The sequence below is a fragment of the Nycticebus coucang genome, chromosome 18, assembly GCF_027406575.1.
Source record: "Nycticebus coucang isolate mNycCou1 chromosome 18, mNycCou1.pri, whole genome shotgun sequence".
Taxonomy (NCBI): Eukaryota; Metazoa; Chordata; class Mammalia; order Primates; family Lorisidae; genus Nycticebus; species Nycticebus coucang.
Window position 1 is genome coordinate 45489227 of NC_069797.1, and position 22952 is coordinate 45512178.

Here is a 22952-nt window from a genome sequence, read left to right on the forward strand (position 1 = left end):
CCCACACCCTCAAAAAACAAAACCCACATGGTCCCTCAGCCGTCAGACCAAGTAACACCCCAACGTCGCCAGTTCAAAATACAAACAATGAAAACCAAGGAACTGAAATAATAGATCTTCCTCCTTGCTCTCTAGTTGACTGAGCTCATGAATTTGTGATTTTTCTCAGCTTCTTGCAGCTTGAAAAACAAAAGAAAGTACAGTTGTATACATTTTGAGTTTCTCTGTCTTGGAAGAACTTTAAACACATTCTCTTTTGTTCACACCCCGGCTTTTCCTCTCTCCCAGGCAAGAGGATCCTGCTCTCAGGATATGATGTTTTAGCCTGAGGTTCACCCAAGCTCTGTCAGGCCCTGCCTTTTAATCCCAAGGTCATTACTGAGTTCTCAGGCCTGTGAGAAGTTGTCTCCATCTGAATTTTAGCATGTTCATTATACTCAGTAGTTCTTAGGGGGAAAAAAGGTGACTTGCCTCACAAACTAGCATGCATATTTTAATTGCCCACCTCATCCTGTTTTCCTTTTTTGCCTTGGCCACCAGGAGATCTGGTGAAATCTTTTGTTCAATTGCACCACTTTTCCTTAGTTTAAGCTTTTTTTTTTTTTGAGACAGAGTTTTACTATGTCACCCTCGGTAGAGTGCCGTGGCATCACAGCTCATAGCAACCTCAAACTGTTGAGCTTAAGTGATTCTCTTGCCTAAGCCTCCTGAGTAGCTGGGACTAAAGGCACCCACCACAACATCCGGCTATTTTTTTTGGTTGTAGTTGTCATTGATGTTTAGCAGGCCTGTGCTGGGCTCGAACCCACTAGCCTCAGTGTACGTGGCCAGCACCCTACTCCCTGAGCTACGGGCGTTGAGCCATAGTTTAAGCTTTTTGATTCTGACTCCCACAAAACCGTAGCTCCTCTGAGGGCAGGAAGTGTTTAGGTGGACAAAAGTATTCTGAGAAAAATCAAGGATTTGAGTCGAGAGAGAAAGAAAGAGAGGCATGTTTTTTTTTTATTAATATTAAATCATAGCTGTGTACATTAATGTGATCATGGGGCACCATACACTGGTTTTATAGACCATTTGACACAATTTCATCACACTGGTTAACATAGCCTCCCTGGCATTTTCTTAGTTATTGTGTTAAGACATTTATATTCTACATTTACTAACTTTCACATGTACCCTTGTAAGATGCACCGCAGGTGTAATTCCACTAATCACCCTCCCTCCGCCCAGCCTCCCCCCCTCCCCTTTCCTCATATTCTTAGGTTATAACTGGGTTATAGCTTTCATATGAAAGCCATAAATTAGTTTCATAGTAGGGCTGAGTACATTGGATACTTTTTCTTCCATTTCTGAGATACTTTACTAAGAAGAATAGTTTCCAGTTCCATCCGTGTAAACATGAAAGAGGTAAAGTCTCCATCTTTCTTTAAGGCTGCATAATATTCCATGGTGTACATATACCACAGTTTATTAATCCATTCATGGATCGATGGGCACTTGGGCTTTTTCCATGACTTAGCAATTATGAATTGGACTGCAATAAACATTCTGGTACAAATATCTTTGTTATAATGTGATTTTTGGTCTTCTGGGTATATACTTAGAGGAATTACAGGCTCGAATGGCAGATCTATTTTTAGATCTCTAAGTGTTCTCCAAACATCTTTCCAAAAGGAATGTATAAATTTGCATTCCCACCAGCAGTGTAGAAATGTTCCCTTTTCTCCACATCCACGCCAACGTCTCTGGTGTTGGGATTTTGTGATATGGGCTAATCTTACTGAAGCTAGGTGATATCTCAAAGTAGTTTTGATTTGCATTACTCTGATGATTAAAGATGATGAGCATTTTTTCATATGTCTATAGGCCGTGTGCCTATAGAGAAGTTTCTCTTCAAGTCCCTTGCCCAGCCTGTGATGGAATCACTTGTTCTTTTCTTGCTTATACGTTTGAGTTCTCTGTGGATTCTGGTTATTAAAGCTTTGTCGGAGACATAACCTGCAAATATCTTCCCCCACTCTGAGGGCTGTCTGCTTGCTTTACTTACCGTGTTCTTGGCTGTGCGAGAGAGGCATGTTTTTAAAAGAATTATAGATGTGGCTTTTGGTGTCTGGAGTTGAACAGAACCAAATGCCCTGAAACCCAGCACATTTTTGGAGAGAGCTTATTGTCAAAACTACTACCAGACTGATCTGAAAGAAAATGAGATTGTCGGGGATGAAATCAAATTTCTAGGTCCCCACCTCTTTAGAGCAGGATGCAGACCGACAGTGTGCCCATGGTCACATTCTCCAGTGTGCTCCTCAGAAGTGGCCGAGTCTGATGGGAAGTGAAGCCCTCCTAGAGAACAGAGAAGAAAGAATTTGGGAGCTATGCTGAGAGTGTAGAACAGGGGCCAACTCGGGGAACATTCTCGGCTTCTAAGTCAGACCTGGCAGCACAACCCCAGCGTAGCGCCTGAACTGCTGTGATCAGTGAGTGCCACATGGCTCCCCTTCTTTCCCTTCCAAATGGGAGGGTTTGTGCCCTTCCTGCCATAACATGTTGAGTACAATGGGGGAAACTACTCATCTTTTTGATTTTTAAGTCCCTATCAAATCAAGAGAAGCTTCGGTGAGACCTGAGGTAAAACATGAGATTTTGGATTTGCAGCTCAGTACCAGGATTGGATAAGTGTTTGGAATGTTTTAGGGATGGAGTGAGTGTGTTTTGCATGTGGGAAAGGACCCGAAGGGGAGAGTGTGAGCACTGCCTGTAAATATTCACCCTGCCCCCTTCTCATCCATGTGTCCAGGGGGCAAGTACACTTCCCTGCCCTTGACTTGGAACTTTGCCATTTGACTACTTTTGGCAAACGAGATGTTGATGGCTGTGACATGGGCAGGCATTGAAACGTGCTTGTGCAATTTGGAGTTTTCTGTCTTACGCTTCTGCCACAGCCATGGGAAAGACATGGCGTGGGTCCAGGTGACCTGTAGACTTGTAGTCTGCAGCAAAGCCACCCCATCTGACCCTCAGTCAGCTCCATACACCTCTTGTCATAAGCCACTGTGATGTTTGTGGTTGGTTGTTACACAGCAGTGGCTGACTGAGACAACCCACAATAGCAGCCTGCGGCCCCATGGCTTCCTCAAAGGTAGGAAATACACAAATGAATTGGGAGTGGGCCAATGTCACAAGAAGGGAGAAAAGGATGAGCTGAGAAAGTTCTCCTGACTGCCTTGAAAGTTCAGCAAAACTAGTGGGTCCTGGGAAAGGTGGGAGGCTGTAAGCAAGTGGACTTCAAAGTCTCCCATGATGGTCAAAGGAATAAAGAGTCGGTTGAAGTTGTGGGTGAGGTGAATGGGTTTATAGACTGAGGTTGCCCAGGAATTCTCAGTGTATATATACAGTGTACATACTTAATGTTTGATATGTTTATTATACAGTAATTTTCTGATAATTAACCTTCTTAATATAACTTTGTGGTAAGAGTGCTTTTCCCACATTCCAGAGATTACCAGGAGTCTGACTTTTAAAAAAATTGTGTATTGTATGTATTTTTAGAAGGAGGTAGAGTAAAAATAAATAGATTAACTAGGAGTGCTAGGAACGGGGGTTGGGTGGGAAAGAGAAATGTCATTCAGAAATAAACCACGAAAGTAATTACTTGGATAAACCAATGTAAAAAATGTATTGTTTAAGACAGACATCATAAACTCAAATACCTTAGGGGCCAGGCAGGTGACATAAACAAGTGAAGTAGGCTGAGTGGGGAGTGTGGTGATACAGAGAGTGTGTACCCTGTCCAAGGAGGGTGGCTAGGACCTAGCTCTCTCCAGTTGCTGCCATGTGGAAATGAGACCTGGTGTCACCCAGTCACGTTCAAGAAAACAGGGCTGCTATGTCTGGTTGTACAGGTTGGGCACTGCACAAGACTGCTCAACTGAGAGGGCAACTGGAGGCTAAAGTACAGTCTAAACCCTACTTACTGAGCTCTAGGCATGGGTTGGGGAGCAGAAGTGGGCTGGGTGTCAGCCCCCATGGACCTGTGCTAGTGTACAATCACACAGGGGGACCCCGGGAGGGAGGATCCTGCTTCCCATGGTGGACACTGAATAGGCAACTCCTCATCACTGCTCTTCCAGCCCAGGTGCCCTTCCCAGGCTTAGCCGGTTAGATGCTCCTTCTCAGGACCAGAGTCTTGAGTGAGTGACAATGGCACAGACAGAGGCAGAGGGAACATACGTGGCGGCATCGGCTGTGTTCAGGTGTGTGCTGAAGATACAACACTTTTTAAGACCCTGAGCTGCTAAACAAAGCTCTCTAGCAGGCTGACTGCCCCGGGGGCCTGCAGCTAGTCAGGTCTGGATGAAGGCATCCCAAGTGCACGGAGGGGCACATGTGAACCTTGGCACATCTGCACGTTTCTGCTCCATGAAGGTCTCCTAAATTTCGTGTGTTTCCAGAGGGAGGTGTCCTTTCTTGGCAGCACAGTGCAGGGTGATGACGAGATCCCTGTCTCAGAACCTCCATTTGGTTTTGGTTCTACGAGTTAGCTCTGTGATCTTGGTCAAAGTCTCATCATGCTGACCCTCAATTTCCTCATCTATAAAACAGGACTGGAATGCTAGTACTCTTTGCCTCTGGGGGACGTTGGAAGAATCAAGTCCAGTGAGATAATGCCTTGGGAAAACTCTTCGCAAGCTCTGACACACCATCAGGTGAACGCAAGGCAGCATCGCGTGGCTGCGGGAATGTGAGAGTTCACGTTGCTGACGCTTTAACCAGAGACATGTGAGTCTGGCACTAAGCAGGCCCATCTGATTACTTTCAAATCCACTGACTTGAATCCACCGCCTCCCTTGGCTGCCTGCCCTGCCCGCTGCTGTAAACCTTTGCCTTTCCTATGATAATAAATACTTGTATGGGTATTGAACCTTAACATTATTTTATTTGACCCTCATGGGAGTCTGGGGGTAAGAATTACTCCCATTTGCTGGTGAGCAAACGGAGGCTCAGGGAGCCTAATGTTATGCAGTTGGCAAGAAGCGAACTAAGGAGTAAATCCCAGTCTTCTGCTTCTAGTTCAGAGGTGCCTTCATACACAGCCCTGTGAAACCATCTCAGCTCAACCTGCAGCTCAGTGGCACCATCCATCATAGGAAAGACTCCTATCAAGACCCAGCCCAGAATCTGTTCTCTCCATTTTCTGGAAGCAGCAGCTTCCACCACTAATTTTTAAGGAAGTGCCGCTTTCCCTGCTTGGCATAGTTCTGTGTGAAGCTGCCTCTACCGTGCCAGAAAAGAGCATGTGATCCAGCTGAGGTCATTGAGACCATGCACTTGAACCCCTTCCACCTAGGGATGGAAGGAAGTTGCAAGTGAGTTATCCCAAGGCTGAGCCCAAGAGCAGCAGCTCCCCAGCTTGAGAGAGTACCAGAACCATCCCCAGGGATTGTTAAAGCCCAGGTTGCTGGGCCCACCTCCAGAGTTATGGATTCAGCAGGTCTGGAGTGAGATGAACTCCTTCTTCTCTTCCCCTTCTCTTTCCCTTCCCCTCCCCTCCCCTCCCCTTCCCTTCCTTCATTCCTTCCTTCTTTTTTGATACAGTCTCACTATGTTGCCCTCAGTAGAGTGTGGTGTCACAGCTCATAGCAACCTCAAACTCTTGGGCTTAAGTGATTCTCTTGCCTCAGCCTCCCGAGTAGCTAATGCCCGGTTATTTTTTGGTTGCAGTTGTCATTGTTTAGCAGGCCTGGACCACCAGCCTCAGCATATGTGGCCAGTGCCCTAACCGCTGATCCACGGGCGCTGCCAGCATTTGTGTTTCTAACAAGTTCCCAGGTGATGGTGATGCTCCTAAGGGAATCATCTTCAGGGCGGATTTTGCCCCCAGGGGAAATTTAGCTGTGTCTGGAGACACTTTTGATAGTCCTGACTGGAGGGTGACTGCTGACACCTTGTGGGTACAGGTCAGGAATACCGCTGAACAACCTAGGATGCACAGAACCAGCCTCAGCCACAAGAATTATCCAGCCCTAAATCTCAATGGAGCCATGTGAGAAAGCTTGTGCTAGACGAATGGTTTATGCGCTGCTCTGCTGAGGTTCCAGAGGGGCTGGTCCCTGCCTCTCTCCAGGCCCTTCCTTGGAATCTGTGGGCTATCTCAGTATCCTTCCAGAACAGTCTCTTTTTTTAAAATCAGAGTAATTTCTGTTAAGTGCAGCCAAAGGGCGGCTCGGAAGTTGGATTCTGGTTCCCGAGTTAGAATGGCACAGAGACCATGTGTGTCTCCTTTCCTCCTGAGACTCTCCTTCATGTTGATTTCTGTAAACAATTTTCCATTTGAAAAAAAATTATCATAATTTATTTATCCATTTTCCTATTGAGCATTTTGGTCATTTCCTTCATTTTCCTTTCTTTTTTCTCTCTCTCCCTCTTTTTTTTTTTTTGGTTATAAACAATGCCACAATAAACACTCATATGCAAGTGCTCATTCTTACAAGTAAGAGTTTTTCTAAGCTGCACACCTAAAGGTGAAATTGCTGGGTTGTGCCATTTGAACATCTTTGGTTTTACTGGATATTGATGAATTACTCTTCACAGTGGTTGCATCAATTCACTTCCCTGCCAGTGGTGAATCAATACCTCCCCACATCCTCCTAAATGCGGAGTGTAGACAGATACATTAATTTTTGCAATCTGTTCAGTGACTCATTGTTTTAGTTTGTATTTCCCTGACTGTAAGAGCAGTTGATCATATTTCCTTTTCTTTATTTCTACTTTTTTCTTTTTTCTAAAGAGCTGAGTGTTTCCCTGTTGCCCAGACTGGAGTGCAGTGGTGTGAACATAGCTTATTGCAGCTTTGAACTCTTGGGCTCAGTGATCCTCCTGCCTCAGCCTCCTGAGTATCTGGGACTATAGCTGCACGCCACCATGCCCAACTAATTTAAAAACACGTTTTGTAGAGGAGGGGGTCTCATTATGCCCCCCAGCCTGGTGTTGAACTTCTGGCCTCAAGTGATCCTCCTGCCTCAGCCTCCCAAAGTGCCGGGATTACATGTGTGAGCCACTGTGCTTGGCCATTGACCATATTTTCATGTGATTGTTGCTCACGTGGTTTTTCTTTTTGGAGGTGATTATTAACATTCTTTGCCCTTCCTCTTTCTATGTTACTCATTTCTTGTCTTGCTTGTTTAGTTGTTTGTAGGTGGTATTTATACATCCTGTGTACCAACCGTTATCGGTCATGTGAACTGAGCATCTCTTCTGGGCCTTGCCTTTCATCTTTGTTTACGGTATCATTCATAGTGCAGAACTTTTAAATTTGACTTTAGTTGAATGTATAGATCATTTTCTTTTTGGGATTTTTCCATCCTGTTTTAACAGTCTTTCCTTATGCCAATCTAATACAGATACTCTCCTTTATTTTCTTTAAAATATTTTTTTTTATATGAAGTCCTACTTTATAGAGAATATGAAAGTTAATGGTATAAAAAAACAGGGTTTGAAGTTTGATAATCATTTCCTTCTATGGTGGGACAGAGACTGGATTTTGTTTGCTTTCCATAATTACTTCGCTGTCTCCCTCCATTTCAAAATTGAGATTCACAAATGAACTGGATACCACTGCTTCTGGTTGATCTGTCTTAATGGTGGAATCACTCTGCATTTTGTTCTGCTGATACTGTCTTTCTGCTTCTTTAGACATCCTGTTTTCTTCCTCCTCCTCCTCCTTCTTCCTCCGGTAATATTCATCCATGGCATACTGGTACTTTGGGGTGCTGATGCCCAAAACAGATGCAATCTTCTCTCCAAGAAAGTCACACATGGATCAACAGTTGGCAAAACATCTTTCTTCTCCAGGCCATCGACTTCATCTTCATCTGTGCTGTATTCTTCCATTGTTTCACCACTGACAAAGTGGATGACCCTCCTCGGGACTTTCTTCTTTTTTCCTATGACTCCCAGTTCCACATTGTCAAAGCCTCTCTCATTACTCATCTGCCGCGCGAAGTCCCCGAATGCCGCGGCGGCCGCAGCGGCCGCAGCTCCCGACGCTGACTCTTCTCCCTCCACACGGCCCTCTGGGTCCGGGTCCATCGTTGAGGCTGCCACAGGGCTGCTGGGGCTGGCAAGACAGAGGGTAATGGTCGATAAGTTCACTGCCATCCTCCGCCTCCCCGCCCAGTCGCTGGCGGAGCCCGGCTACCGGGCTCTTTAAAATATTTTTAAAGCTTTTCTTTTTTTCAAATTTAATCCATCTGAAATGTATTTCTATTTGTACAGTGGGCAGATATCTCATTTTAAAATTTCCATGTGTATAGTTAATATACTTGGTGCCAATTATTGAACAACCCATTTTTTCCACACTTTCCTCTTTGCCTGTCTTCTTCCAAATTATCTTGGCTAACTCTAGTCCATATGTACATACATATAAAATCATTGTATCAAATCTCATTAAAAATCCTATTGATCCCATGAATATACACAGTTATGATTTAATGAAAAAAATCCTATTGAAATTTTGATCTGATATCTTAAATGCATAGATTAAATTAGGAAAAACATCTTTAAGTCATGTTTGATTTATTTAAAAATGTAAAACAGGGCAGCGCCTGTGGCTCAAGGAGTAGGGCACCAGCCCCATATACTGGGGGTGGCGGGTTCAAGCCTGGTCCTGGCCAAAACTGCAACAACAACAAAGAAAAGTGAAACAATAACTGAAGATCACCTCATATTTGGGAAACACCTGTGATCGGGGGAGTATGAGAGGAAGGGAGAGAGAGAGAGATTGAGAATTGAGAAAATACAATTTAGAGATCAGAAAAGAATTAAAACCTTTTTTTCTAATTATTATTCTCAGAGATTTGAGAATAATTTGAGAAGATATTATGCCACAAAAACTCAACATGCCAAAAAGTAACAATTTAAGAATAAGGTACAGCTCTTAGAGATTGAAAATATAAGTAATATAAAAAAATCAAGTGCATGACATGGATAATAAGATTAGAACAATGAGTTATCTCAGAGAGTAAAGAGATGAAAACTATTAAAAATAAAATAAGAGACATAGACGACTAATCTAGGAGGTGCAACATTCAATTTATAGGGGTTGCAGAAGAGAATAAAGAAAATAGAAGGGAAGAATTTATAAGTGAAATAATGTTTAAATTTTCCAGAGCTGAAAGGTTAATGAAAAATCAAGTGAAAAAAGGTAAATCACTGTGAAGTATCAGTGCAAAAAGGGAAGAGAGAAAATCCTAAAGGAAGGAAGGAGGGAAAAATGAAAAAAGAAAGAAAACATCATCTAAATGTTTTAGGAATAAGAATCAGACTTCTTAGGAATGTTGAATGCTGGAATACACATTTAAGCAAATGACTTCAGAGTTCTATGGAAAAACGATTTTCAACCGAAAAGTCTCTACTTTATTCAGAAAAGTTATCAAGTAAGCAAGAGATATTTTCAAATGATACAAGGATTTACAGATGGTATCTCTCATAAATTCTTCCTTAGGAAGTTAATTAAGAATGTGCTCCAGTAAACATGAGGGAAAAAACCAAGAAAGACGAAGTCACAGCCTTCAGAATACTATAGGTCTAATCCAGAAGAGCATAAGGAGGGTTCTTAGAAAGAAACCATGCAGGAAGATGGTGTGGAAGTCAGGTAGGGGCAATGGGGGCAGCGTTGATAGGGGTATCTCCTTGGGGGAAAAAATAGGCTTGACTGAATATTTCATAGGATGCAGAGTTTGGGGAGGTCGGAGGGAAGAGATTATAATAAAGACAAATAATGCAAGAAAAAAAGGCAATTAGAAACTCAAGGAAAATCAAAAAGCTTAGAATAAAGGAGACATAATTATTAAGCATTATTTAGGAATATTATTTATAATCATAATGTCAATGCTGTTTATTTTCAAATTTTAGATCTTGCCATAGATAAAGAATTGAAGATGTAGTTTTGTTTGCCAAACAACAGAATGTAAATGTTTTTAGTCTTGACAAGGTACATATGCAGATGGCAGAAGTTAGGAGATAGGTGTCCGAAGGAGAGTTAGAAGTCATAATATTTTTATAAAGTAGAAAGTTAAGAAAGACTAACAACAGGGGAAAGAGGAAGACGTTGAGATGTAAATACATTACTTGGGTTTGCAAAGATAATTAGTCATGATACAATTATCCTGGAGGAGAATAGTTAAGAAAGTGGGAGTGATAGAAAACAGTTGAATTTTTTTCTCCATGTCAAAAGAAGGAATCTATAAGCAATATATAAAATTAATAAACCAAGAAGCAGTTAAATATATTCAGAGACTTGAAATAAACTACCAGAAGAAATGGACGAAAGTGTTAAAAAGTAGTTATCTTTGGAGAATGGAACTAAGCAGTGGGGAGGGATGAGGGTACTTATGGAGTATTGTATTTTTGAACTGTGCATTCTTTTTTTTTTTTTTATTGTTGGGGATTCATTGAGGGTACAATAAGCCAGGTTACACTGATTGCAATTGTTAGGTAAGGTCCCTCTTGCAATCATGTCTTGCCCCCATAAAGTGTGACACACACCAAGGCCCCACCCACCTCCCTCCGTCCCTCTTTCTGCTCCCCCCCCCATAACCTTATAACTGTGCATTCTTAATCTTACTCAAAAACAAAAACAAGGCAAAAGTCATGGGTTTTTCAAGCAATTCATGTGTTATTTTAGCGGATTTAAAATTCCTCTTTGACACTGGCTAGCCAGCTGTGTAGGAGCCTGGGGGCTAGGAAATGTTAACTTCCTTTCCCTCTTCCTAAGGGTCTCTTGCTGTTACCACCAGGAATGTGCACTTCTTGTGCTAATTTCATTCATCCCCCACCTTGTTCCTTGGACAAGACTACAGAATCATTGCTCCAAATTCTGGAATCCACTTTGTCACAAATAGTCTCCTTATGCATCTGACTCCAGCCCTAGGGACACAATAGCACTCAGGAAATATTTGCTGAAACTGAATGGAAATGCCCCATGTGGAGACCAAATGCCTATAGCGACCACGTTCACCCTGCCTGGGAACTTCTCTTTCTAAGCAGCACCAGAAACAAACTGTGTTCCCTCATTCATTCATTTATTTAACATGTGTTTGTGCAGCTCCTGTTATGTTCCTGGGAAGCCAGAGAGACCTGTCCTGCCTTCATGGAGACACACATTCAATAAGATGATATGTAATTACACACTGCAAAAGGTGCGATGAAAGAAAAGAACTTTTTTTTTTTTTTAAAGAACTGTGGTTTTAAGAGAGAATAACTTTACTGAAGGGTCAAGGGAGCGCTTTTGGAGGAGGTGATGTCTGAGTTCAGGATGAGTACAGCCAACACAGGCCAAGATAAGAAAAAGGAGTGTTCCACACAGCAGGAGCTGCATGTGCAAAGGCCCTGAGGTGGAAAAGCGGAATGTGCGATTAGTGATGCTTCTCATGTGTTGATGTACACCTGGGGATCTTATTAAAAGGCAGATTTTGACTGAGTAGCTGGGGTGAGGGCAGAACCCTGGAATTTCCAACCAGCTTCCAGGGGATGCTGGTGCTGCTGGTCTGAGGCTGCTGTTCACACTAAGGGCAGCGTGTGTCAGAGGAGCAGCGAGATTTTTGGAAAACATAGTGAGTGAGGGTGAGAATGAGATGGGACTGAAAGAGCAGGCAGAGATGGGATCATGCAGGAGCTGGGGAGCCACCTACTAAATGTAGGCAGAAGCATCAGTCACACAATTTGATTTGGCAATTGATAAAATGCTTCTTAAACTTTTTAAATACTCTGTAACATTGCTGAGAATAGTGGTGGTTGAATGAGGCACATCCGGCAGAGTTTACAACTGTGGGCTTGCTGTTCGGTACTGGAGAAACCTGAAGAACTGAGGGGTTGCTGGAAGTATTTAAACCAGAGGCTAGTAAACCCACCAGCCAGAAGTCCAGCCTCAGGCTGGCTGCTATGTGCACAAAGGAGGCAGCACAGGGTGCAGGAGAGAGAAGCCGAAACACTTGTGGCGAAACCTTAGATCATGTCTTGTCATCTGTCCTTGGGCTTGCCCTTGGTCTGCCTGGACCTGTTTCCACATCTGTAAAATGGGGATGCATAAACTGTGGCAGGGCTTTTGGGAGGACTGGAGATAGTAGGGAAAGCATGGCCATTCAGTAAATGAGATGTGTTTTTTCTGATTCCTGTTTCCAAGTCCTGAATTTAGGAAAAGCTCAACCCCTCTTACATAATGGACTCAAGACGGTCAGGGCCTTCTTTCTCTTTAAATGCACCAATAGACCCTCCCCGCTCCCCGCAGAGTCCAGTTGAAGAAGTTTCGCCTGTCTTAAGTAAACCAGTAGTGTCTTGGGTTAGACTGGAAAATACAGCCCCCCTCCCCCCCCCAAAAATAATAATACATTTTTCTTTTCGAAAAAGAAAATTCTCCAAAGGAAACAACAACAACAACAAAAAAGGAGCTGGGTTCCCCTGCTCAGGTCTCTGCTGACCTCACCCCTGCTGTCTGTCTGTCTGTCTGTCAGCCCGCCTCTCTCTGTCACTTCCACTCAACAACAGGATGCCCTCCTGCCCCTCCCTGCTGCTGCGAACAACCCGGAGCCGATCTGTCTGCGCTGCGCCCTGGTTAAAGGAACAGACACCCATTTCTCACAGCAGAACCGTTAGGTAAACAATAACATTTTTTTTTTTTAATTCAGAAAGTAGCTCAATATAGTCAGCCCTGGCTACTTTCAGGACAAAGGTCTCCAGAGGAACGTTGCTTCTTTTCTTTTCTTTCAGAGAGTGAAAGAGGACAACAGGAAATCCTGGCTGAGCAGGAGCCTTGTCCCCCTGAAACACCTTGGGAAGCAGCTCTTGGCGCCCCTGGTGTGAGCAGAACAGAGAGGGTGGCTTTTGCTCCTGTGGGCCCTGTCCCCACATGCACCTCCCAGCACTATGTGAAGGTCTCACTTGGCCGCACTGCACCCTCCTAAAGACACGGGCGATTTGTTTTTATTTACCCCTACTTCACAGATGGGGAAACTGAGGCCCAGAAGGATTAAGTAACTTGTGGAAGGTCACACAGAAAACTGACTCTGAAGATCCTTTCTGAACCACCCCCAACAGGGACTCTCTGGCTCTGGGATCTTGATGTCACCCCATGGCCTTGAGGAGGAGAAAGGACCTTGTCTACATCTGCAGGACAGGACCGGGGGAAAGTGAGCTGCTCCAGCTTATCAGTGGTGCAGGAATAGGACTGGAATCCCCAGGCTCTGACGTGACTACGCCATACTGGCTGCGTGAATAAAAGAAAAACCCACAAGACGCAGGACCTCCTGGTGTGGACATGCCACTCTGATGCTTCCTGCTGTGGAAGTTGTCCCTCCTGCCACCCTGCGTCCTTCGGAGCTGTCTCCACAGCTGCCTTCCCTGGAGACCGGTGACTAGACACACAAGTTCCTGTCTTTCCCTAACAGCAAAGAAGTGCTTACCACAAGAGTAAAACCACAGAACGTGTTCTCAAACTAAGCAGAAAAAAAATGTTTTTGGCTTCTTCTTCTTTGTCTTCTGGTGGGGGATGAGTCGCTGAGAGAGGTGGTGGGGGCCGGAAGAAGAAAGCCACCAGCTTTGGGCCAAGGCCGACCTGGGGACAGGAGCAGTTTGCTGGTGTCAGTCCGCGGGATTCCTGTTTCTTTCTCTGTCTCGCTTGTAGCAGCTGGTTAGGGAAGGTCTTCTCTGGGTCAGGCCTTCCCTGTCTATCCTCACAGGGACCTGCAGGAGGGCGGCATTCCTATTTTTGTTGTGAGGATATTGAGGCTCAGAGACACCCATCAACTTGCCTGGGGTTGGCTCTGAAGTGAATGCTCTTAGCCACAAAGTGACACTGGCTACCAACTTAGAACCTCCTGGGCACGTCGTCAAGGCTCCATCAATGCCGATTCAGTTCCTTGATTCCTCGACAAAGAGCACATTAAAGACAGAAGCCCTGGTGGCCACTTTTTGATAGGATGGACAAAGGGTGACAAGGCTTTGGTGAAGATAAGGGAGGTTTTGGTGTTTGGGCTGCTTTTGTCCCCAGCACCCTGACAAGTCTGTGACATGAAACCAGAAATGAAATTGGATCATTAGAGTGGAGCTAAATGTTATTACCTTGATTCCTTCCTGAGAAGATAGGGGACCATCAATTTCATCCCCTAGAAGGGAGAAAGGGTGGCTGGAGGTGACAGTGCTCATGCCGCACACAGGGTGCATTTTTTGTTGTTGTTGTTTAGCAGGCCCTGGCCAGGTTCGAACCTGCCACCCCCAGTGCACAGGCCAGCACTCTAACCATTGAGCTATGGGTGCCCAGCCAACACACACAGTGCAACTAATGGCCCTACTTATCCTGAACTCAGACATCACTTCCTCCAAAAGGGCTCCCTTGACCCTTCAGTAAAGTTATTCTCTCTTAAAACCCCAGTTCTTTTCTTTCATTGCACCTTTTGCAGTGTGTAATTACATACCATCTTATTGAAAGTGTGTCTCCATGAAAGCAGGACAGGTCTCTCTGGCTTCCCAGGAACATAGCAGGAGCTGCACAAACACATGTTAAGTAAATGAATGAATGAGGGAAGAGAAGTTCCCAGGCAGGGTGAAAGTGGTCGCTATAGGCATTTGGTCTCCACATGGGGCATTTCCATTCAGTTTCAGCAACTGTCTCTTGGGTGCTATTGTGTCCCTAGGGCTGAAGTCAGATGTGTAAGGAGACTACTTGTGACAAAGTGGATTCCAGAATTTGGAGCAATGATTCTGTAGTCTTGTCCAAGGAACAAGGTGGGGGATGAATGAAATTAGCACAAGAAGTGCACATTCCTGGTGGTAACAGCAAGAGACCCTCAGGAGGAGGGAAAGGAAGTTAACATTTCCTAGCCCCCAGGCTCCTACACAGCTAGCGAGTGTCAAAGAGGAATTTTAAATCCACTTAAGGGCCAGGCTGGTAGCTCACGCCTGTAATTCTGAGAGGCAGAGCCAGGTGGATTGCTTGAGTTTAGGAGTATGAGATCAGCTTAAGCAAGAGCAAGACTCCTGTCTCCCAAAAATAGCCAGGCATTGCAGCTGGGTGTTTTTGGTAGGCGCCTGTAGTCCCAGCTACTTGGGAGGCTGCTTGAACCCAAGAGTTTGAGGTTGCTGTGACCTATGATCTTAGAGCACTATACAGAGGGTGACAAAGTGAGACTCTGTTTCAATTAAAAAAAAAAAAATCAACCAGAATAACATATGAATTGCTTGACTAAAACCTATGACTTTTGCCTTGTTTTTGTTTTTAAGTAAGATTAAGAATGCACAGTTAAATAAAATACTCCATAAGTATCTCCCTCCCTCCCACCGCTCATTCCATTCTCCAAAGATAACTACTTTTTAACTCTTTCATCCATTTCTTCTGGTGGTTTGTGATAACAAGGACTGGAATGCTCATGGTGCTCAGTGTGGGGAAGCACTGCACCAAGCCACTCACAACTCTTTGCTTTTTTCAGGTTCACAGAGATGTTCTGAGAGAGTGCGATGGCTGACGGCTGTTCCCCTTCCACATCCACTCTTTGCCCTGCCTGTGCATGGAAGGCAAGATCCTTACAGACGACATTCACTGGGCTTGCTCGTCCTCCGTCTTCCTGTTAGGTTTGTTCAAAGGGAGATGCTAGCAGGACATCACAGGGCAAGAAGAGAGGTTGGGGCATTTCCTCTCTGCTCCCTTTGTGCCGCACTTCTGTGTCTCTCTGCAGCGTCAGGTGGTGGGTTCCTCCCATGTTTTTAGCTCTGGGGGACAGAACAGCTTCCCACGGTTGTTAGTCCTTCAGTGCCTCGACATCCATGGTTGGAGCCTAAGCAGAAGAACTTAATGCAGTACTTCGAAAGGAAAATATATGATGTATTATTCAATCACTTTGGAAGAATCAACTGATGCTACTGACTAGGCACAGCTTTTATACTTCATCCAGCTCATACCAACATTTTCTTTGCTATGAAGAATTACTTGCTTTGGGCCCTCTTGTGAACAGCACAGAGGGAATAGATATCTTCAAAAACTTCCAAGGTAAATGTTAAGAAGAACTTGGTAAATTTAGTGGGTGTATGTACAGATGCTGCACCTTCCATGACAGGAAAACATGAAGGGTTATTGCACAGATAAAAAACAAAACAAAAACAAAACTATTAATAAATCCAGATGCTCTCATTTCTTTTCACGGTATTTTGCAGTAGTAAAATCTCTGTGCTAAAGCTGTTATTTTAAGTGACACTTTGCAACAAGTTTACATATTGTTTTTTTTTTTTTGTAGAGACAGAGTCTCACTGTACCACCCTCGGGTAGAGTGCCATGGCGTCACACGGCTCACAGCAACCTCTAACTCTCGGGCTTACGCGATTCTCTTGCCTCAGCCTCCCAAGCAGCTGGGACTACAGGCGCCCACCACAACACCCGGCTATTTTTTGTTGCAGTTTGGCCGGGGCTGGGTTTGAACCTGCCACCCTCGGCATATGGGGCCCGCGCCCTACTCACTGAGCCACAGGCGCCGCCCAAGTTTACATATTGTTAGCTATATTGGTGTACATGCAACATGGTGTGGTCAGTTTCATAACATGCTAAAGTTAAAGGATAAGGTATTCAGTGTGGATTTGCCATATCATTCTAAAGAGCATTGGCTCTCACAGAGACAGGTGTTAGCCACAATTTTATCTCTATGAGAACATGTAGTTAAATTTTATGAAGAACAGAAGTAAAAATGTAGATTATTGAAAGAAGATTTGTATAGGAAGGCAGCATTTCTGTGTAATATCACGTCAAATCAAAATGACTATAATATTTCTTTGCAATGTAAAACTAAGTCTTTATATGATATGTGGCAAAAAATCCAAGCATTTCGAAAAAAGCTATCTTCTTTCAAAACAGTTCTTCAAAACCAAATTTCGTTAGCAAAGGTCATGGGTGAACAGGATGACACATGTGAATCGTTCAAATATATGCAGCTATTATTGACTTATTAACTGAGGAATGAATGAAAGTTTCACTGGCTTTGAAAATCATGACATCACACTCAAGTTACCATTTTAGCCTTACCGAGTTGATATCACCAAGGCACCTAAAGAGCTGCAGATGGAACTGATTGAGCTCTCAGTAGACAACATTTTAAAGCCTCCGTTTGGAGCTTAGAAAGATCCAATGAACGATGAAAAAATGCAGCAGAATACCCACCCCTTTGGCAACATGCCTAAGAAATGCTTTCTCGCTTTTTAACTACTTATTGCTGCGAATCCACGTTCTCCTACCTAAACCAAATCAAGATGCCTTTAAGGTCACAATTGACTGATACTCGTCTAGAGGATTAACTGAAACTGTGGACCTCCATGCTGCAAGGAAATATTCAAACACTTTGTAACAAAAAGCAGACACAACAAAGTCATTAAAAGGGTATTTAACTGTAAAATTAACAAATAGTTTTCATGGGGTGGTGCCTGTGGCTCAAGGAGTAGGGCGCCGGTCCCATATGCTGGAGGTGGCGGGTTCAAACCCAGCCCTGGCCAAAAAACCAAAAAAAAAAAAAAAAAAATTAACAAATAGTTTTCATTTTTTGAAATTATTAAGTAGATAGTAGTATAGATTTTTACAAAATAATGTACATTTTAAAGTATATCTCATGGAAGTTTCTTGAACGTGCCTTTATTTGATTACAGCTAAATTAATGCAGCCTTCCAATAGGAAAGGGTTCTCCACCCCTGGTCTAGGACTTTCTTTTTTTTTCTAGTCCGAAGAGACACCACTAGGCATCTGTGCTGGGAGAAAGGTGCCCATGATTGGGGAGAAGGACACGGACAGCGCAGAGGGGGTGGCAGTCCATGGTGTGACAAGGAGAAGGTGGTGGGAGCTTAGGCACAGGTGGTGGGATTAGGCCTGGACAAGTGGAGGAGTGCTCTCTGTGAAGCAGGAGAGGAGGCAGGAAGGACATTGCAAATGAGCATAGCTGTAGGTGGGGTGGCAGGAAGGTGAAGGCGTTCTTTCCTGACTGCCTCTATTTTCTCTGCAAAGTAGGAGGCAAGGTCATTCATGAGAGTGAGACAGGCAGCTTCCCAGGCTAGGGCCTTGAAGGAACCGAGTAGTGGGGTTGGTTTGGAAGGCCCTGCAGGAGGACAGAAGCAGGGCTGGTGGGGACCAGTAGAGGGCCGGCTGCTGTCAGAGGCCTTTCACTTGCTCTGGCACCTGTGCATGCAGATGGCTGGTCTTTCTCTAATGGAATTCTGGAGTCTAGAGCTGGGGATGAGCAGGCTTCATTGTTGGGTTGATCACAAACCTGCAAGGCTTGTTGGGTTGGACTGAAGGACAAGGTGAAGGGGAGCTGACACCGACAGCAGGAGAACGGTTTATTTTATGTATGTATGTATTTTTGAGATAGAGTCGCACTTTGTTACCCTGGGTAAAGTGCTGTGGCATCATCATAGCTCACAGAAGCCTCAAACTCTTGGGCTTGAGCAATCCTCTTGCCTCATCCTTCCCAGTAGCTGAGGCTAAGGTGCCAACACAACGACCGGCTAGTTTTTCTGTTTTTAGTAGAAATGGGTCTCACTCTTGCTCAGGCTGGTCGAAACTCATGAGCTCAAGCAATGCCCCTGCCTTGGCCTCCCAGAGTGCTAGGATTATAGGCATGTGTCACCATGCCTGGCCAAGAGAATGGTTTAAATGAGGAATTGTGACCTACAGGCAGGCAAGGAGGGGGTGGACTCAACATATAGGAAAGAGGGGTCTCAATCAGGACAAAGGGTGGGCCTTGTGGGAATAGGTGAGCAAGAGACAGATATGAAAAGCTGGCGGATACTGTTCTGGGAAGGAGAGGCTGGAGATGAGCTTCAGAGGGTCCCCCCATCCTCCCTGCACAATCATAGGGCAGGGGTTGAAATGGAGGCGCACAAGGCTGGGGTTGTGCATGGGTGGATTTGGGATGGAGAAAAAACAGTGGGAGGCCGAGCCCTCTGCCTGGTGAGCTTTGGGAGGGATGGGGAGATGGAGGGAGCAAAGCAATGAGGGTTCAGGAGGAGGCTCAGGATGGCCAGGAAGAGGTGTGTTTTGTTTAAGGCAGAACAAGCAAGGACAGCTGAGGTCTGTAATTCATAGGAAAAAGAGCAGGTCATGGGGGCGGAGTGTCAGAGGGAGGCTGAGAGCATTAAGTACATTTTGCAGTGGAGGAAATGGAGGCTGCAAGACGTGATGTGAGCTGCTGGCGGCGGATGGCAGCAGAATCTGAGTCATCTAATGCCCTTCGTGTCTTATTGCACACTGGGGCTGCCTGGCCTTGCCCTGCTCTACCACATAGGCCTGCAGGCTCAGACTCCCCATTGCTGGTATTAGCACCAAGACTAAGACCCTGGGCACATTTGTTTAGTCGGGGAGTGTGTTAGTTTGCTGGAGCTGTTACAACAAAGATTGGGTGGCTAGACAATAGAAATGAATTTTCTCATAGTTCTGGAGGCTAGGAGTATATAATCAAGGTCATGGTAGGGTTGCTTTCTCCTGAGGCCTCTCTCCGGGGCCTTGTAGTTGGCAGGCCTCTCCCTATATCTTCATGTGGTCTTTCCTCTGTACTTATCTGTGCCCAAATTTCCTTTTCTTCTAAGGACACTGGTTTTATTGGATTAGGGCCAATGCTAATGACTTCATTTTAATGTAATCAAGTCTTAAACATGTGATCTCCAAATATAGAGTACTAGAGGCTAGGACTTCAGCATATGAATTTTTGAAAGGCAAAATTTCACCCATAACTGGACTACTTTGGCTGTAAGGAACAGATACCCACTCATGTTAGCCAAGTAAGAAGAGGGCTTATTTTAAAGAATGAAGCTACCTTCTGAGAATTGTGAGTTAGAAGGCAACACCTTCTGACTCTTTTTCCTCTTTGGGATGATGATTTTAAGCCATAGACACAAATTCTTTGACCTGTCCCTCCCATAGAGAAATAGAGTCTATATCACTGCCTCTTGAGTCTAGGTGAGCATCTGCTGTTTCAACCAATGGAGTGTGTCGGAAGTAATACCACGTGACTTCCAAGGCTGGGACAGAAAAGGCCATGCGACTTTTACCTTGTCCACTGAAACACTAACTCTTTAAGCCCTGACCCACTCCATAAGAAGTCCAGCTACCCTGAGAGGCCATGCTGTAAAGACCACAGGTAGGGACTCTGGTCTATAGCTCCAGCTGAGCCAGACCTTTCAGCTGTCCCCAACCAAGGTGCCAGACATGTGAGTGAAGATGTCCTAGACACTCTGTACTAGCCCACTGGCCAGCTGACTGCTGTGGAGCAACTTCTGTTGATTCCAAGTAGAACAGAAGAATCACTCAACTGAGCCTTGTCTGAATAGCTAGCCCACAAAACTTCATGATATATAAGGAAATGTTGTTGTCTTGAGCCACTAAGTTTCAAAGTAGTTTGATAAGTGAAATAAATAAGCAGAACACTGGAAATCTGTTTCCTTCTGCATTTTCCCCTACCTGTTGGCTTTTTCTGTTTATCCTATACCCAGCTACCCCCAAAATTTGACTTGCAAGTGGCTGTAACTTGCTGTGATCCCAGTTATCCAACCAATGTTCTATTCCAGCCCCTGTAGATCTCTGACTTGAAAATCCAATCAGCCAAGGCCAGGGCTAGGGTCATGTGTGATGGGGAGTAGGTCATGTCTTCCAGAGGTTGGAGCTCAGCAGATCCTGAACATCATGTTTTTTTTTTTTTTTGAGATAGAGTCTTGCTCTGTTCCCTGGGCTAGAGTGCAGTGGTGTTGACATAGCTCATAGCAACCTCAAACTCCTGGGCTCAATCCTCCTGCCTCAGCTACGAAGTAGCTGGGACTATAGGTGCCTGCTGAAATGTCTGGCTAACTTTTCCATTTTTAGTAGAGATGGGGTCTTGCTCTTGCTCAGGCTTGTTCTTAATTCCTGAGCTCAGGTGATCCCCCCACCTCAGCCTCCCGGAGTGCTGGGATTACAGGCAGGAGCCACTGGGCCCAGCCTGAACATCATCTACCACATTGCCCTTGTCCGTGTCCTGAGTCTGGCTTATGAGGGAGTTACCACTCCGGCCTTCAACCCCTTCAGATCTTCTGTATTGATGGAAGAAGGCCCCGTGATTATCCAGTTTATTTTTCTGTCCTAAAAGGAGTGCCTTTGATGATAGTAAAAAGCCCAGAGATTTTCAACCGGTGTCCTGTGAGACAATCTCAGGTGTGCTGAGAAAATTTTTACAGTTCACTAACTAAATTACTTTCAAAAGAAGTTCAAAGCACCCTAAATATATTCTTTTTTTGGATATAATTTAAGGGGGAAAGCTTAACTATAGGTTCAAGTGTGCGTGAGCTCAAAAACGTTGAAAACCACTACCCTAGCTTCTTTTCAATACCTGCACGACCAGCTTCCGTCAGGGGTTGGTATTCCGGGCAGCCCACTTACCTTAGGTTACTTAAGCCTGTTCAGGTGGAGCTGGAATTTGCTTTCCTCTATTTTTTACTCTTTGGTCTCCATCCTGCCCTCACTGGCCACCCAGAATAAGTAGTTCCCTATTTTACAGGACAATATTTGAATTACTTGAATTCCTCATTTAGGGGTTTATCTTTCCATAGTAAATGTGGGGCACAGGCATAATTACCAGAGTGGGGGACACAGGGCAGGGAAGTTGAGGGAAGCTGCTTTGATTTCACAAGCAGGTGGGAGAGGGTGGATAGGGAAGCTGGCCCTAAGTTCACTTTCTAAACCGCAAGTTCTTTTGGTCGTAGGTCTTTCCTTCACTAATTTTTCATAAGAAAGCAAGTCTGGCTTGGCCCTTCCTTTCTGTATTAGTTTCTAGGGCTGCAATAACAACTTATCACACCCTGGGTGGCTTGAACAACAGAAATGCATTCTCTCTCTTTTTCTCATTTTTTCCTCACTTGCTTTTTTTTGGAGACAAGGTCTCACTCTGTTGCCCAGGATAGAGTCTAAAGTACAGTGTGTCATCATAGCTCACTGCAACCCCAAACTCTTGGGCTCATGTGCTCCTCTGGCTTTCTGCTTCAGCCTCCTGAGTAGATGGGACTACAGGTGAGCACCACCACACCCAGGTACTTTCTCTGTTTTTGTAGAGACAGGGCCTTGCTTTTGCTTAGGCTAGTCTTGGACTGCTATCCTCAAGCAATCCTGCTACCTTGGCCTCCAAAAGTGCTGGGATGACAGGCATGAAGCTAGAAATGTATCCTTTCACAGTTCTGGAGACCTGTAGACGAAGATCAAGGTGTTGGCACGGTTGGTTATTTCTGGTGGCTCTGAGGAAGAGTCTGTTCCAGTTTCTGGTGGTCAAAGGCAATCCTTAGTGTCCCTCAGTTTGTCAGTAGCACAATATTCAACCTATACCTCTGTCTTCACATGGTATTCTTACCTGTCTCTTCTGTGTGGTTCAACTTTCTTCTTTTAAGAACAGGGGTGGACTGGCTCGGTGCCTGTAGCACAGTGGTTACGGTGCTGGCCACATATACCCAAGCTGGCGGGTTCGAACCTGGCCCGAGCCAGCTAAACAATGACAACTGCAACAAAAAAAATAGCTGGACGTTGTGGTAGGCACCTCTAGTCCCAGCTATTTGGGAGGCTGAGGGAAGAGAATTGCTTAAGCCCAAGAGTTTGAGGTTGCTGTGAGCTGTCTCCCAAGGGTGACATAGTGAGACTCTTATCTCAAACAACAACAACAACAACGACAAGAACAACAAAAACAAAGGGTGGATTAGGGCCCACCCTACTCAAGTATGACCTCATCTTAACTAATTATATGTGCAAAACCCCTATTTCCAAATAAGGTCACACTGTGGGGTTCTGGCTGAATGTGAATTGTTTTGGGCACTATTCAGCTGTGTCTGCTTCTTTTCCTTCCCTCTTTCTCTCTCTTTTTCCTTTCCTCTTTCCATCCCTCTGTTTCCCTCTCCCTTCTTCCTTTTGAATGTCCAGTGTTCTT

At 44.7% G+C, this 22952-nt stretch overlaps 1 pseudogene across 1 annotated transcript; it reads right to left on the reverse strand.

Moving 5' to 3' along the window:
- Positions 1-7453: 7453 nt before the first annotated feature.
- Positions 7454-8154, reverse strand: LOC128570646 (protein FAM177A1-like; annotated as a pseudogene). The gene has a single exon (XR_008375600.1). The product of XR_008375600.1 is annotated as a protein FAM177A1-like (transcript).
- Positions 8155-22952: the final 14798 nt, after the last annotated feature.